The following is a 16,762-nucleotide window of genomic DNA, read 5'->3' as shown; positions in this document are numbered from 1 at the left end:
AACTAAAAGTACACTAGCAGAATAATGTGTAAACATTTATAATTGACTTAGTATTTGTAATTTATCTAACATTATGATTTTGGCTAGAAGCATTTTAAAAATAAGTCTCTTTTAGTTATATTGTCTTCCCCCATGCATAAATGGTAGGTTCTTTAAAGGGAAATAGTTTGGGAATTTCATATCTTTATGATTAACTATTGTTCTTAAATTTTAACCCTGGAATAATATATGGTTCTATAGAAAACAATGAGTATATGTCAATTATCCGAGGCTCTATTTCTTTGAATATATAGTTCACTTTCCTTACAAAATTATTACGTAGATAGTAAAACAATTGAAAAATTTAAAAAGCTATAAAGAAAAAATAAAATTTACTCATAATTTTCTTTAGAGAAACAATCATTCTAAGTATTTGTTAATAAAATCAATCTGTAGCTACGTGACAGTTAAGGATAAATATGGAATATATATACATGTATTACATATAATTATATATATAATTTTATAAATATATATATACATATATATATGTATATATATATATATAAAATTTCCACTTGGGATAGTTTTCATATTAGATTAAATTGGGAATGCCAGAGTCTTATAAGTGGGAGTTGAACAGTGAGAACACATGGACACAGGAAGGGGAACATCACACACCCGTGCCTGTCGGGGGATGGGGGGCTATGGGAGGGATAGCATTAGGAGAAATACCTAATGTAGTTGACGGGTTGATGGGTGCAGCAAACCACCATGGCACATGTATACCTATGTAACAAACCTGCACATTCTGCACATGTATCCCAGAACTTAAAGTATAATAAAAAAATGGAAAAAAATCATTTAGTATTATTTTGAACTGGCAATTGTGAATTACTATTTAAAAAATCACATGGGCATTTTAACCTTTTCTAGTTGCATTTCTCACACAATGAGTATTTTCTTTTATATTTTTAATTTTTGTGAGTACATAGTAGGTATATATTTATGGGGTCCATGAGATATTTTGATACATGCATGCAATGTGTAATACTCACGTCACGGAGAATGGGGTATCCATCCCCTTAAGTATTTATCCTTTGTATTACAGATAATCTAATTATACTTTTAGTTATTTTAAAATGTACAATTAAGTTATTATTGACTATAGTCACCCTGTTGTGCTATCAAATAGTAGGTCTTATTCATTCTTCCATTTTTTTAATGTACCCATTAACCATTCCCATCTTCCCCCTACCACCACCAACCTTTCCCACCCTCTGGTAGCCATCCTTCTACTTTCTACGTCTATGAGTTCAGTTGTTTTGATTTTTAGATACCACAGATAAATGAGAACCTGTGATGTTTGTCTTTCTGTGCCTGGTTTATTTCACTTAACATCATAATCTCCAGTTCCATCCATGTTGTTGCAAATTACAGAACCACAATGAGTATTTTCTAAAGAGTATTTAAATTTTACTTATTTGGTTTTGACTTGTAAATTTGAAATACGTTGGTTTATCAACAAATGTGGCCAAATAAAATAATAATGTTTTAATTCCCATAGTTAAAAATATATTTTTGAGCTCTTAATCACTGAAGACATTTGAAATGTTTTCACCTGCTGATTTGAGTGACAATTAAATGGTGAATATGCGTCCCTCTTTTAGATTCCTTGGAAAACCATATCATAGGGCAAGATCCTTAATGGACATGTGATTTTTCATCTCTTTGGTCATATTTGCCACCCTAGGGGAATCTAATGAATGAGTAGATAAATATTTGGAGAACAAAACAGAGTCTGCATTGGGCGGCATCAAATTGATGGAGACAATAAGAAGCTATAAAAAGTGAAAACCAGGCCAGGCGCAGTGGCTCATGTCTGTAGTCCCAGCACTTTGGGAGGCTGAGGCGTGTGGATTGCTTGAGCCCAGGAGTTCAAGACCAGCCTGGGCAACATGGCGAAACCCCGTTTCTACAAAAAATACAAAAATTAGCTGGGTGTGGTGGTGTGTACCTGTAGTCCCAGCTACTCAGGAGACTAAGTGGGGAGGATCTCTTGAGCCTGGGGAGGCAGAGGTTGCAGCTGAGATTGTGCCACTGCACTCCATCCTGGGTGACAGAGTGTCTTAAAAAAAAAGTGCAAACTAAATCTTTTCATTTATTAAAATTCATTAATTCATTCAGCAAGTATTTTTGCATCATTCAAGCATATTTTATCATGTGCTTGGCATTCTTTTAGGTCAGTATTTCTCAGCGTTGACCCTATTGACATTTTGGAGTGGGTAGTTCTTTCTTGTGGTGCAGCCATATGCATTTTGGATGTTTTGCAGCATCCTTGGTTTCTTACCCTCTAGATACCAGTAGCACTCCCCTAGTTGTGACAACTAAAGATGTCCCCAGACATTGCCAGCCATCCCCTGGGAGGCAAAATCACTTCCGTTGAGAACCACTGTTTTAGATGACAAACATTTTAAAAGCAATTTTTTTGAAGTGTATTTTATGTTGTTTCCCTATTTCAGATTTGTACATGTTCCATGTGATTTTTGTCTGTCGGTATTTCCTGGTCAGTGCCCTATCTGAAAATTGACTTAGGTTTCGTAATGACGTATGGAACTGGCCACATTTATCGTGGAAATATTGAAATAAAACCCTTATATTTTAAAACTAATAGTTGATTTAATCGTGATTCTGTAACATTTATGACATCCTGAATCAAAGAACCTACTATTTCTTGATCTTTTGAAAAGTACTTTGTACCTATGAGCAAATTCTTACAAAGAAACCTTCTAACGCTTATTTTTCCTCCTTTAAAAATGATCCTATTCATCTTTTGTTTTAAAGGCTCTGTAACTTATTGGTACTGCATAAAAATTCCATTATTATAGAGACTGTTCTCTTTGCTTCTCTGCTGCATCTTCTTCTGAAGTTATGAGAGATGTGAAACATAGTCTGAAAATTCATTCAAAGCTTTAAAACTTATTATATGCAGGAGAGACAGATTTAAGATTGCTGAGGTTTCTGGTTGAAGTACTTCAAGCAGAAATCCATACTCCATTAGACTCTCTAACATTGTGACCTTAATTTTTCAGATATTTTGCTCTTTAAATTGAAAGTAGTATTTTAATACAATTTAAGTCTTTTGAAGGGGCTTGTAGTACCACAGACATAAGTTGTGAAACATTTGAACAAATGGAAAGTAAAATAGCAACGAATTTAGGACTATATCAAAGTTTTAAATTTCAAAATATATAGTGATATAAAGATATGTATGGAACATACTTTATGCACTGGAGTTGGGGGAAAAGCTATTTAGTAAGGAGCTGTTCATACTGTACTTAAACAGAATTTCTTTCATTGGATATTTTTCTTGGCATTGCCTAAAGAGTTTGTGATTAGGAGTGGTTGTTAAATTCTCTGAAGTTAGAAAATTTACTTTGTATAAAACCGTGGTCTGGGTGAAATGAAAATCTACCTGGACAATAGCTACTGAGTTATCTTGCTTCAACAGATAAAGCAGGAAATGTAAAACTGTAAAACTGTATTATAGTACTGAGTCACGAAACTGAGAACTATTTTTTAAAAAACCTCTTTGGAAAAGGAGAGATGAAAAGCCTCTTGTTCTTTTATTAGTAAATTAGGTCAGTTTTTAAATAATATGTTCATTGAAATGTACACATTTCTCAAGTAATGATATAATTTAATTCAATTTATATTTTAAAGGCATAATATCTGAACTGAATTCTTTAGAGGTCCTTAATTGCTTCATCTATTTTCCATTGTAAAATGTTGTTTCAAACCTAAATTTAAAAAAATGTGTTATGTATATTTGAGGTTTACAGCATAATGTTATGAGATATATATATATATATATATATATATAGAGAGAGAGAGAGAGAGAGAGATAGTAAGATGGGTAGTATAGTGAAGCCGATTCACATATCTCATCTCACGTAATTACTTTTTCATGACAAGAGCAACTAAAATTTAGTTATTTAACTAAAATCTCTAATATAATACAATTTGATTAACTTTAGTCCTCATGTTGTGTATTATCTCTAACTTGTTCACCCTACATATCTGGTGTTTTGTATCCTTTGATCTACATCTCTTTGTTTCCTCTCCCGCCCCCTGCCCATCCATGGTAGCTACTGTTTTGTGCTCTGTGTATTTGAGCTCTTTTCTTTTTAAATATTCCATGTATAAGTGAGAGCCTGTGATGTTTTTCTTTCTGTGTCTGTCTTTTTTCACTTAGCATAATATCCGCTAGGTTTGTTTTGTAGCAAATGGCAGGATCTACTTCCTTTTTAAGGTTGAATAATATTCCTGTGTGTATATGCGTGTGTGTATACACACCACTGTTTCTTTTTAAAATTTTATTTGTCTTTTTTTTAAAGACTGGGTCTTGCTCTGTCACCCAGGCTAGAGTGCAGTGGTATGATCATAGCTCATTCAAACTCCTGGACTTAGGCGATCCTCCCACCTCAGCCTCCCAAGAAACTAGAACTACAGGTACACCCCGCCATACCTGGATAATTAAATTTTTTTTTTTTTTTGTAGAGATGGGGTATCACTATGTTGTTTGCCTGGTCTCAAACTTCTAGCCTCAAACGATCCTCCCACCTTGGCTTCTCAAACCACTGGGATTCCAGGCATGAGCTACCACACCTGGCCAACAGTTTCTTTATCCAGTCATTCACTGACAGACATTTAGGTTTTTTCATATCTTGGCTATTGTGAATAATGCGGTAATCAACATGGGAGTGCATATATATTTATGAGGTGAGCAAAAGGTCTTCTCTTTTGGGTATACACCCAGAAGAGGGATTGCTGGGTTGTATGATAGTTCTACTTTTAATTTTTTCAGGAACCTCCATACTGTTTTCCATAATGGCTGTACCAGTCTACATTCCTACCAACAGTGCGCTAAGGATTTCAGGCCTAAATTGATCATATAATCTTCCTTTCAGTTTGTGGCTCACTGAAGGATGATACATCAAATATTATTTATTTATCTATAGAAGCTTAGCATTTACATTAGCTCCTATTTGCGTACTACAGTTATGAGTTAGCTATTAAGGGTGTAATGTAACCTCACTGAGTTCCTTTATGTATATTCATGATAGTTAAATGCCAAATAAATCGTATGTCTATCTTAATGCCAAGTAATTATTGCATCAGTTGCTAAGGGGCATTCTTTATGATGAAGAAGCAATTTCAGGTAGATTCTTCGAATCTTTTGCTATCCTGCTGCAATCCAAAACTATTGGGTTGTTTACTCTTATTTATTGGTGTTGATGTTTTAGGGGTGCTGCATTGTTTCAGATCAAAAGTGAACAGATTCCTACCTGTTTGTAGGACATAGCCTGTTTTTGCTGAGACTTTGGTGGTGTCTCTAGGTCAAGTATTTCATCTTCATATTGGCCAGCTGGCTTGCTCCCTTGCCTTGTTCACTGATACACTGATTCTTAAACGATCACTCATATCAGACCAGGGCAAGAGAGATTCATCACCTCACTGAGGGAACATTTTGAGATGCAGCACCGTGTCAGAGATTGCCTTTAAGCCCCTAGAGAAACGGGCTTGATAGCAATGTAAGTCTCTATGATAATGGGCTAGGTGAGAATCTTAATTTTTACTTCGTTTTAAATTTTTGTTTTTTAACAAAGTTATCTACAATTTTGTTTTTTCAGAAAGTCATTATTGTTTTTTTTTCTCCCTCAGAATACCTTTTCTGTAAACTTTACAGGTTGTATAATAGTAAAATCCTTCTGGCTAGAGCTGATACTTCTTGGATAGGTTACATATCAAGGGACAAAGAGATTCTGGACAAATCTTAAATTTACAAAACCCAGTTTATATTATCAGTAATATTTGAAAACATTTCTCTTAGTTTTTAAGACATCCTTCTTTTGTCAGAAAGGTTAATTGGCCAGATAGCAGTGGTTCATTGGCCTGTAATTATCATCTGAGACAAGCGAGTTCCGGACCCTTGACTTTTAGGAAGTCCTCCTGTTAGAAGATCATAGCTCCATATTCTTTCCCTTTTTGACATTTTAAAAAAGTAGCTGACATCCTGTTTATCTTTCATTCTTTAGAGACATGCATATGTGTGTGTGTTCATTCATTCAACAAGCATTCATTGAGCACTAGACACATGTAGGAAAGAACACATCTTGTTAGGTTAGGTCGCTCTGCCAAATTCACGTAAAATTGCCTATCTTCTTGAGCCTTTTGTTTTTCTAAAAATATGCCTGCTGCTGGCTTTTTTCTTTAGTTAGTGGCAACAAAGTAATCTTTTATAGTACCTATGATGATGACTAAAATGACAAGATTCACCCTAAAATTTCCCTGTATAGGAAAACAATGACATGTTTACACAAGTAAAGCTACAGTAATACATTACTGGGGGCATGATGGCATAGTGATTTCAACAGCATGGAGTTTGGAGGCAGACGGTTTGGATTCATATTCTAGCTTTACCATTTACTAGTTGTGTGACTGCAGGCAAATTACTTAACCTCAGTTTCCTCATTTGTAAAATTCAGATAATTGTAGTGCCTACTTCATAGGGTTGTTGTAAGTATTAAATGAGTTAATATGTAGAAGATACTCATTATAGTGCCTGACACATCATGCTATTTAAGTATTAGCTTTTGTTATTGTTACTCTTTTTTTTTGGGTACTGTCTGGGTCTGCCACTGAGGCTAGAGTGCAATAGCACATTCTTGGCTCACTGCAACCTCTGCCTCCCACGGCTCAAACCATCCTCCTAGCTCAGCCTCCTGAAAGCTTGGACTACAGGTGCACACCACCATGCCCAACTAATTTCTTGTATTTTTGGTAGAGACAAGGTTTCGCCATGTTGCCCAGTCTGGCCTTGAATGCCTCGGCTCAAGCAGTCCTCCTGTCTTGGCCTCCCAAAGTGCTAGGATTACAGGCATGAGCCACCATCCTGGCTCCTAATTTTTTTACTCAAGAAAACTTCTGATTCATTAGTTACTTATCCATTTTATTTATTTTTTATTATTGTTTTAATTTTTTTTTTTGAAACAGAGTCTCACTCTGTTCCCCAGGCTGGAGTGCAGTGGCATGATCTCGGCCCACTGCAACCTCCACCTCCCTGGTTCAGCCTCCCATATTGGCCAGGCTGGTCTTGAACTCCTGGTCTTGATCCACCTGCCTCGGCCTCCCAAAGTGCTGGGATTACAGGCGTGAGCCACTGCGCTTGGCACATGTCCATTTTAATCTCATGTTATTCTAAACAAGAATGTGTACTACAGAAAATCACTTATCATACCAAAAACCAGGGAAATCTCAACTTGATTGAGAAAAGTCAATAACAGACACCAATATTGAGATGACACAAGTGTTGGAATTATATGACAAGAACTTTAAAGCAGCCATGGTAAAAAATGCTTCAGTGAGTAATTATGAACACACTTGAAACAAAATTTTAAAAAGGGGGGGCCAGGCATGGTGGTTTACGCCTGTAATCCCAGTACTTTGGGAGGCTGAGGTGGGAGGATCACTTGAGGCCAGGGGTTTCAGACCAGCCTAGGCAACACAGCAAGACCCTGCCAGGCATGGTGGCTCATGCCTGTAATCCTAGCACTTTGGGAGGCTGAGGTGGGCAGATCACCTGAGGTCAGGAGTTCAAGACCAGCCTGGCCAACATGGTGAAACCCCATCTCTACTAAAAATACAAAAGTTGGCCAGGTGTGGTGGCGGGTGCCTGTAATTCCAGCTACTCGGGAGGCTGATGCGGAGAATCACTTGAACCCAGGAAGCAGAGGTTGCAGTGACCCGAGATGGAGCCACCGCACTCCAGCCTGGGTGACAGAGTGAGACTCTGTCACAAAAAAAAAAAAAAAAAAATCTTTTTTTTTTTTTTTTTTTAATTAGCTGGGTGTGGCAGTGCATGCCTATAGTCCTAGCTACTTGGAAGGCTGAGACAGGAGGATTGCTTGAGCCCAGGAGCTCAAGGTTGCAGTGAGCTATGATCATCACGCCATTGTACTCCAGCCTGGGCAACAGAGTGAGACCTTGTCTCTTCAAACAAACAAACAACAAATAAACAACAACAAAAAAAGAAAAGAAAGAAAGGGAACATTTCAGCATAGAAATAGAAGATATGAAGAAGAACCAAATGAAATTTTAGTAGTGAAAAATACAACAATTGAATAAAAAACTTACTAGCATTTAGATTCCGACTTGACTAAATTCTACTTCAGTTGTTAATAAAACTTCATAGCTGGTGCTTTGTATTTCCTATTGTATTACATCATGAGCACATAATGGTTTCTGGTTGTCCTACTTTTAAGTGAGGCTGATAGTGATTAATCTGTTCAGGTGGTATCAGCCTGTTCCTTCCATTGTGAAGTTCCTTGACCAATCTTCTCTTTATTCTTGGTGTTCTGAAATTTTACGGTGATTATTGAGGTGGATCTTTTAAAAAAATTAATTTTGCTCTGAAGTCTCTGGGCTCTTTCACTTTGGAAATTCATGTTCTTTTAAAAAATTTGTACAAATTTATGAGATACCTGTGAAATTTTGTTGCATGTATATAATGTGTACAGTAATCAAGTCAGGATATTGAAGGTGTCCATCACCTGAGTACAATACGTTTTTGTTAACTATAATTACCCTACTCTGCTATCAAGCATTGAATTTATTTCTTCTATCTAACTGTATGTTTGTACCCTTTAATTCAGTTCTCTTCATCCTCCCTCCTCCCCACGTCCACCCTTTCCAGTCTCTCTTCTCTACCTTTCACTCTGTACCTCCATGTGATCAAATTTTTAGCCCCCACATGTAAGTGAGAACATGCGATATTTGCCTTTTTGTGCCTGGCTTATTTCACTTAAGATAATGACTTCCAGTTGTGTCCATATTGCTGCAAAATGATACGACTTTATTCTTTTTTATGGCCAAAGAGTATTCCATTCCAGTATTCCAGTATATATATACCACATTTTCTTTATCCATTCATCTGTTGAGGGACACTTAGGTTGATTCCATATCATTACTATTGTGAATAATGCTGCAATAAACATGTGAGTGCAAGTATCCCTTTGATATATTGGTTTCTTTTCCTTTGGGTAGATACTGAGTCGTAGGATTACTGCATTGATAGTAATTCTTTTTTAGTTTTAGTTTTTGAGAAATCTTCATACTGCTTTCCATAGTGGCTGTACTAGTTTACATTCCCACCAACAGTTTATAAGAGTTCCCTTTTCTCTACATCCTTGCCAACATCTATTATTTTTTATTTTAATAATAACCATTCTGATTGGGGTAAGATGATATATCTCATTGTGGTTTTGATTTGCATTTCTGTGATGATTAGTGATATTGAGCATTTTTTTCACATGTGTTGGCAATTTGTAGCTCTTGTTTTGAGAAATGTTTATTCATGTCCTTTGCCCACCTTTTAGTGGGACTGTCTTTTTTCCTGTTGAGTTGTTTGAGTTCCTTGTATATTCTGGATATTAGTCCCCTGTTGAATGAATAGTATGGGGAGAGGTAATAGTCTGGCTGTGTAGAACCCAGTGATACTTTTGAAATTTTTGCATTGATTGGGAGAACTTAAACCTGTAAAGTGCATTAGTAACATTTTAGAAATAAGCCCAATAACTCAGTATATGGACCATTCATGCTTCTCATACTGAGGCTTAGAAAAAATCGGAAGACAGTACCAGACACTGTGGTGACATGTTCATACCCAAGCAGTCATGGCAGAATATCCATGTTCTCTCGTCTATTTTGTATAAAGGAAATATTTTTTCCTAAGACTCATCTCTGTACCAGGCTTAAGGATGACTTTCCATACTCTCTCTCCCCTTCTCTGACGTCTTTCTAAGGTGCTTAGAGGACGTTATCATCCCAGGGGAATATTTTAACTCTTTTTATTCCTAAACATTTTACTTAGAATTTAACATTTTCCCAGAGACAGTGTGAAGTCCTTTCAATGGCAGCCTTTGATCTCCTTAAGATCAATAGGACTTTATAGAGATACACTTTCATTTATGAGTATTATAGATTGCAGTTCTCTAATTATAACAATTTCATTTTGGTGTGTCTTATGCCACTCAAAACAGTATAATGCCCACTGGAACCACAGATTTGTTTTCAATGGATGATGATTTAATATGTTACAAAGTTGAATCTAGCCATTTTTTATGCCTTAGAACAATGAGTTCCAAATTTATTGACCCAGACCACCTCAGTATGAAAAAATTTACCTTGACACACACACACACACACACACACACACACACACACACACACAGAGAGAGAGAGAGAGAGAGAGAGAAATATATATAGCTGCTGGAACAAGTTTGAAGAAATAATACCCTTATGATCAATGTTATACTCTTATACTTTCTATTCTATTTAATTTAAAAATGTGTGCCCACCAAAATGACCTATAGTTTGTAAAACATTGCAGTGTGGTTCTTCCTATTTTTGGGGAGTAGAGTGGGTTAGGCTGTGGACTGTTTTGGGACTCTGATGAATGTACTGGAATCTTTCCTCAGAAAAATGCACGTATAAACAATTTTTTTTTTTTTTTTGAGATGCAGTCTTGCTCTTGTCGCCCAGGCTGGAGTGCAGTGATGCGATCTTGGCTCACTGCAAACTCTGCCTCCCGGGTTCAAGCGATTCTCCTGCCTCAGCCTCCTGAGTAGCTGGGATTACAGGCGCCTGCCACCACGCCCGGCTAATTTTTGTACTTTTAGTAGAGATGGGTTTTCGCCATGTTGGCCAGGCTGGTCTTGAACTCCTGACCTCAGGTGATCCGCCCTCCTCAGCCTCCCAAAGTGCTGGAATTACAGGTGTGAGCCACTGGCTCCGGCACATATACGGTTTGAGGGCATAAACATGGACTCTGTAGTTCTGAATGCTTCCATGCTAGATACAATTTGAAATTACCTTGCTTTGTTGATACATTTCACCCAGCATGCCTGGACAAATATTATCAACTGTACAGCAGATATTCTGCCCTTCTTTCCTTTTGCTATGTATTATTACTACAGGGTTACCAGAGAAACCATGTAATAAATAAAACCACAAACAAAACCATGTAATAAATAAAACTTTATTTTACATATCAAGGTTAGAATTCTTGGGGGTCTTTATTTTTCCTGGATGTATAATTGTCTTTATATTTGGGTTCAGTGCACATAGAACTGGGACAGACAAACACTTGCTTCTGATATGCTAGAAGCCATTGTGTCCTTTGCAGAACTGCTCCGGTTCTTGGCATGTCAGTCCTTTAGCAACTGGAGGCTGATTCCTCAGTTATCTTCATTTTTGGTGGAAAAGTTTTATTTACTACCAGTCATCTTTCCTAATTGCTCTGTACACCACCATCTGGTAATTAGAATGGAGCCACAACTCTGTAGGAATGTTTTGGAAGACTGGCTTTTTGTTGTGAACTTCTGCCTTCCCTCCCTTTTACTTTTCATGCTTTCTCTTTCCTTTCTTAAATATTAATGGTGTTTTTTCTGTGTGCCAGGCTTTGTTCGTGCGGAACTGTAGTGGTGAGAAAAACTCCATGTCTGGGCACGCCTGGCTGATCTTCACCTCTTTCTTCTAGGACCTTCCTCTGGGGTTAGTTCTCTGGTGCCACCTTCAGTGCTCTCTGTGGCAGCTCTGCTGCTCACTTCTGGCTTTACTGGGTTTTGGTATTTAACTGTTGCTTACCCACACTGGAAATTTTCACCTGCAGTTTTTCTTCTGCCTAAGGTAACAAACATGTACACATGTTTTCTTGTGCCATTTTTCTTTTGCCTAGAACAACAGACTTTTTTTCTTTTAAGTAATAACGTAAATATGCAAATCTTGAAATGTAATTTCCGCTGTTGATATATTCTGGGCCACTATTTTGGAACTAACATCATGGGAAAAGGGTGTTAATGTGCAAAAATTACCTCAAAGTTTAGAGTTAGCATCTTTGAAAGATGTTTTGACAATAAGGACATTTTCAACTGATAAAATGTTGGTTTATAGCATTTGAAACATTATTCATATTCTTTCAAGAGCAGACATCAATCTCAGAAGTCTTGTGTACAAACATGACAGAATTGGTCTGTATTATACTCTGATAAAAATCACAAAATGGTTTTATTTTTCTACTTTTTTATGAGTGTGAAACATTTGCATATTATTACAATAACTTCCATAGCCTTTGGAGCAAAATCTGATATATTGTTAATGGTGCAGTTAAAAATGGGTGCATTACATTCATATTTTGTTGCAGTTATCCAACAGATTTTGAAAATAATCTTAAACCTTATATATTTTATAATCAGGGTTAGCAAACACACAGCATGCATGCTGCAAGTTACCCTTTCAATGTGTGTAGAAGACATCTCTAATCAATTGCAACATTGTTTCCTGCTGAGCTTGGGCAGTCTCACATCCTCTTCAACATAGTGATTTGGTTGTTGCTTAGTGCAGATAGCCTGTGCCATGAAAACTATTTGTCATATTAGTTTTGCACCTTAACCAATGGAGTGAATATGTCAGCAGAATATCCAAAAAGTCTGCTTAAGTTTGGAAAAGGGAAAATATAATGAGGTATAAATGAGGTAGAATAAGGTAGTGGTTTAGACAGGGCACGGTAAACTTTTTGGGCAAAGGGCCAGATGGCAAGTATTTTAGGTTCTGTGGGCCATATGGTCTCTGTCATACCTACTCAACCCTGCCATTGTAGTGCAAAAGCAAAGATAGACAATAAGTGAATGAATAAACCTGTATGTATTCCAATAAAACTTTATTTATAAAAGCAAGCGACAGGCCAGATTTGGCCACTGGGCCGTAGTTTGCTAACTCCTGGTTTAAATCAGTGCTACTCAAAGTGAATTGTGTGAATAAGTGGTGGTAACATCACATGTGTGCATGTTACAAATGTAGATCCCTGTTCTGTACTCTGAACTTACAGAATCAGTCTGGGATGGGGCCCAGGAATGTGTGTTTATTAGCTGGTGAGGTTATTCTGAGGCTCACTAAAATTGGAAAGGCCCTGGTTTAAATAATATTACACTTCTCTTCTTTAAAAGTTTCATGTACCCCAGCTGTGAAACTACCTGATGCATTTATTTTAATGGCTGATCTTTAATCACTTTTCTTATCTCTTCTGTGGCATTTGATCTATCCAAGTTTTTTACTTCTTGGGTCATGATTGGGAATTTACATTTTGCTAGAAAATTATTTCCTCTAGGCTTCATATTTGTTGCTGTGGCGGTTTTAAAACGTTTCTGCAAAATTTTTGACATTCCTATCAAGATGTGAGTTTATGCCTACTTTCCTTGGGTCTAGGCAGGCTTATGACTGCTTCAACCACTGGAAGATGGCAGAAGTGATGCTGACTTCCAAGGCTGGTTCAGAAAAGGCTATGCAGCTTTTTCCCAGTTCTCTGGGAGGCTCACTCTGGGGAACTCAACTGCCATGTAAGAAGTCTGGGTCTTCCATGCTGGAGAGCCCATATGTAAGCATCCCCATTGATAGGCCAAGCTAAGCTCCCAGCTCAGCTCCTGCCATCCGCCAGCATCTGTTGACAGCCGGTTGGCATCTTGGATAAATAGTGTAATTTGAGCTTTCACAGAGCTCCAACCCAGCTGTCATCTCAACGTAATCACATGACAAACCCAGCCTAGCTGAGCCCTGCCTGAATTCTTGACCTAAAGCATCTGCGAGCATAATAAAATAATTGTTTTAAACCACTAAGTTTTAGGGTAGTTTGTTATGCAGCATTTGTAAATAGCACACAAAATTGCAAGTACTATTGTCTTATAATTGCCTTAGTATCTTTCTTACCTGTACTTATGATTTTTTTATACTCCTAATCATTTATATATTTTTCTCTCAGTTTCCTTGAAGCAAAGTTGGGGGGGTATTTATTTTATTAATCATTTCAAAGATTAATTTTTAGAGTTCTTCATTTTACAATTTGAGATGTTTAAGTTTTATTAATTGAAGCTTTACCTTTATTCATTTTTTTTCTTCCTACTTTCTATGTATTTAATTGTTCCTATCCTAGTTGCTAAAAGTGAGCACTAATTTTCTTCTTCATCTTTCTTGCCTCATAAAAAATGCTTTTGAGGCTGGGTGTGGTGGCTCGCACCTGTAATCCTAACACTTTGGGAGACTGAGGTGGGCGGATCATCTGAGGTCAGGAGCTCAAGACCAGCCTGGCCAACATGGCAAAACCCTGTCTCTACTAAAAATAGAAAAATTAGCTGGGCTTGGTGGCAGGCGCCTGTGGTTCCAGCAACTCAGAGAGGCTGAGGCACGAGAATCGCTTGAACCTGGGTGGCAGAGGTTGCAGTGAGCCGAGATTGCACCACTGCCCTCCAGCCTGGGCGACAGAGCAAGAGTCTGTCTCAAAAAAAAAAAAAAAAAAAAAAAAAAGAATAAAAAAGAAATGCTTTTGAAGCTTGAAGCTATAAGGTTTCCTTTAAGTTTGGCTTTCACGGCATCCTGTTAAGTTTGCTATGAAACATTTTCCTCTTCCTTGTCTTCTGTTTGTAATTTCAGTTTTTATATTCTTTTTATCACAGCATTTTGAAAGTGTTTCTAAATTTCCAAATAATTTTTTCTTTTTTATTCTTGGTGGTGGTGGTGGTAGATTTTTTTTCCCCCTATTTTTCCAACATGTGTAATAAATACACATTTCTCCACTGGTACAAGAAAATAAAATTTCAACTGTTTCCCCCACCAGGACCCTCTCTTCTTCCCTTACCGGTAAATTTCCTTTTATTTTAGAGTGCTTTTACTTCCTGTTTCCCCACCAGAGACGTTTAAATGCTCTTTTGTCTGCTATCTCCCCATGTCTGACCTTAATACTTAATACCTCCTTCCTTAATACCTAAGTGTAAAAAAAACCAGTGTGGTAATTTTTGCCTCAGACTATTATTAGGTTTTTATTCCTTATTTTGCACCGATACTACACATTCTTATTCGATTTCAGGATACTGTGTGATGCTCTCCACATTCTCATCTTTGTAGATGCAAAGCCTCTCTTCCATCCTAAGGAGCAGGCAGGACTTCATACACCTTTTCCGCCCCCTCTCGCACCAGCTCATCTGGGCCAGGAAGACCAGCATGTTCATTTAAAAACATCCAGCTCTGTCTGGTTTTTGGGAGAGTATACTAGTTTTCTCTTGCTCATGTAACTAATTACCACAAACTTAGTGGCTTAAAACAATATGAATGTATTATCTTATTGTTTTGGAGGTCAGAAGTCTGAAATCAGTTTCACTGGGCCAAAATGAAGGTGTCAGCGTGCCTGTGTTCTTCCTTGGGGCTTTAGAAGAAAATCCATTGCCTTGCCTTTCTCAGCTTCTAGAAGCCACCTGCGATCCATGGCTTATGGTCCCTTTTTTTCATCTTTAACGAGTCTTTCTCATACTGTATCACTCTGAGACTCCTATTATAACATCTCCTACTATTACCTTTGCCCTTTTTTTCCCTCCTTATAGGGATCCTTGTGATTACTTAGGGCCCACCAGATAATCACATCAACAACAGCTTTTTGCCATGTAAGAAAACATATTCCCAGGTTCAGAGGATGAGCTTTTTGGATATTTAGGGGGAGGGAGCCATTATTATGTCTACCAGAGGGGCCCATAAATCTCTCAAGACCAGGCTTTTCCTAGGAACCTTGAATTCTGAATCTTGTCCTATGGCTCTTTGCCACTAGACCTCAGTATATCTTTTGACTTAGCAGAGAAAAATTTGTCTTACACTAGCTTTCTCTGTGACCCCATAAGAGCAGAGGTTCTACTCACACTCTCTAGGCCCTACCTGCCTCTGGCCCAGGAACTAAAAGAGTTAGTTTGTTTGGAGTTAGGAGAAGCATCAGCAATTATGTTTTCAGGCTGCCATGTTCCTAGAATCTTTGTCTCTACACTGTAAATATTATTGATGAATAGATGGCCTTTTATACTAAATAGTTTTAGACTGTAGCAGAGAAAACAGTTTAATGGTTAAGAACAAGACGGAATCAGACTGTTGGGAATCAAACCCTAGTTTCATTGTTTACTACGTATGTGACCTTGGGCAAGCCATATAGCCATACTGACTTAGTTTTCTCATCTGAAAAATGGATAATGATGCTATTATAAAAAACAGGGATAATGATAACACTAATAATACTCACATAGTGGTATTGTAAAGATTAAATGATATTATAATTTATAGCAAGTGTTCAGTACACTACCTGGCACATATTATTTCCTTAAATAAACTAAAATAGGCTCATATGCAAACATTTTGGTTTGTCTTCCATGTGCCTTTTTTGGACTCACCTACTGGCACTGTATACTCCAGCCATACCACAGCATTCACCGTAAAAGCTTTGAGGTGAAAAGCGTGTGCACATGATACAAAGGGGTATGGCCACAGAAGGCCAAGAGGTCTTTTTCATAACTGTCGTGAATTGACTAATGTTCCAGGTTTTGGTCTTCAGTCTTAAAGGAATATAAATATTATCTTGTCTTTATCTCAGAATTTTTGGGTTCAAGATTACTGATAGATATCATTGACCTAAGGGAAGAAACTGAGGCAAAATTAATATATTTGGGCCATGGTTGAAAACTGAAGCTCAGGAGCTATAGATTGAAGTTGCCCTGAATATATGCTCGGATTAGCAGCAGTTACCAGTGGGAAAACAAGAAGTTAGGGGGCAGTTCCTAAATTGTTTACCAATCATTTACATTGGTTCATTAAAATAACATAAGTTGTTGTTTGGCTATACATTGTTTTTTTGTATCACAAA

At 37.3% G+C, this 16,762-nt stretch overlaps 1 protein-coding gene across 13 annotated transcripts in view; it reads left to right on the top strand.

Annotated features, from left to right (window-relative positions):
* Nucleotides 1-16,762, top strand: part of STK33 (serine/threonine kinase 33) — a 211,492-nt gene that overhangs the window by 51,736 nt on the left and 142,994 nt on the right. Inside the window, exon 2 of one of the 13 annotated variants that reach the window (XM_055094066.2) lies at nt 11,498-11,592. The exons of the other annotated variants lie outside the window; for them this stretch is intronic. The gene's annotated coding sequence lies outside the window, so the exon portion shown is untranslated. The remainder of the gene's footprint in view (nt 1-11,497; nt 11,593-16,762) is intronic. 13 annotated transcript variants of the gene reach the window in all.

Source organism: Pan paniscus, chromosome 9, assembly GCF_029289425.2.
Source record: "Pan paniscus chromosome 9, NHGRI_mPanPan1-v2.0_pri, whole genome shotgun sequence".
In the NCBI taxonomy this organism is placed as follows: Eukaryota; Metazoa; Chordata; class Mammalia; order Primates; family Hominidae; genus Pan; species Pan paniscus.
The sequence above is the reverse complement of the archived record's forward strand: the minus strand, read 5'-3'. Positions and strand labels throughout refer to the sequence as shown.